Below are 1,541 nucleotides of genomic sequence, written 5' to 3'. Positions count from 1 at the left end.
TATAGTTTCACAGTGTTGTCTTCTTAATTCACTCAGAACAATCACAGCTGAAATCACAGTAAGCTCTTCATCTCTATGTGCTGAGCAATACAGTCTCTTCTGTGTAAGGCAGTTTCCTAACAACCACAATAAGTGACATAACATTTTGTTGGTGGCTTGAAAGTATGTAATTATAATGAGACATGATGTCATTATTATGAGATATGATGTTGGGGTTCCTCAATTGGCAGCCTTTGCTAATTTCAAGCAGTGCTATTAAGGTAATGTTGGTGAAAATTAAAATAAAGCATCATTGACAGCTTAGTCTAAAAGTATAAAAAAAGTGGAAACAAAATAAACTATACAAATGTAAATGGACTGAACAAATTAATTTTATTTGCCTGACCACCACAATTCAAAGCCTCCATGTTATGCATGCAGACTAACATTTAACACTATTTCAATACATTGCACAGCAATCTTGACTGCAATTATCTAGAACATTGTGAGAGCCGCAAACAGAAGGTAACACAATTGGTGGCAGCTTACGAGCAATCAGTTGCTGTTCTTCACAAAAACACATCCTTGCAGGTGAATGCATGTGGCTTGGAACCTGGCAAAAACCAAAAAGCCATTCACGGATGCAGCATTAATTAAAAACTGCAATTCACATGAAGGATGTTTTAAATCACGATGACAGAGCAAAAAAATTTAAATGGATGCGGAGCTATTAAAGAAGGTGCCATTATCCGATTGCATGGTAACAAGAAGAGCAGAGGTATTGGTGGGTGAGTGTCTGTCCAGTCTTTTATCAGACATGAAGAAAGCTGAAGTCATGTCACTTTCAACAGACTCGTCTGACTGAACTGACATTGAACCATTGAAAAACTGGATGATTTTGTATCTTCACTCTGGAATAATTGGCAAATGACTTTAGTCCAATTACGCTCACATCAGTTCTTTGCATGTATGGAGCACAGTGTGTAAGGGAGATCCATTGACTCCCTACTGTTTAGATATTGGGCCAGTCGGAGCACTGTGGACACCTCCCTCACTCATATAAATAAAGTTCAACATTATCTAAATAAGCCAAAATGTATGTATTAGAATATTCTTTATGGAGTAATACTGGCCTTTATGATTTAGGTGTTAGTTGTTGGATGATATCATGGATTAAGGAATTATCAAGAGATTGACCTCCACCTGTTTGTATTAATAATGTCATGTGTGACTGCTTGGTTTTAAATACTGGGGTACCGCAGGGATGCGTCCTGTCTCCAATACTGTTTTATTCATACATCAATGAACTGCTTTGTGATGAAGATAACCCCTCCCTCATAAAGTATGCAAATGCAATAAATGAATTGCTCCTCATATTTTGATTATATCGACATGGACATTGTGTCTAGGGGCCATAAAAATACATTGTGCCCAGGTGCATCTGAATTCCTAATCCGGGCCTGGACGGAACTTTTTGAAAATTTCATATCACAATTATAGTGACCAAAGTTATCACGATTATCAGTATTATCAAGGCAGATGAAAACATTAATGACAATGAC

This window comes from Carassius auratus, chromosome 22 (assembly GCF_003368295.1).
Source record: "Carassius auratus strain Wakin chromosome 22, ASM336829v1, whole genome shotgun sequence".
Classification (NCBI taxonomy): domain Eukaryota; kingdom Metazoa; phylum Chordata; class Actinopteri; order Cypriniformes; family Cyprinidae; genus Carassius; species Carassius auratus.
This window is presented reverse-complemented; position numbering follows the sequence as displayed.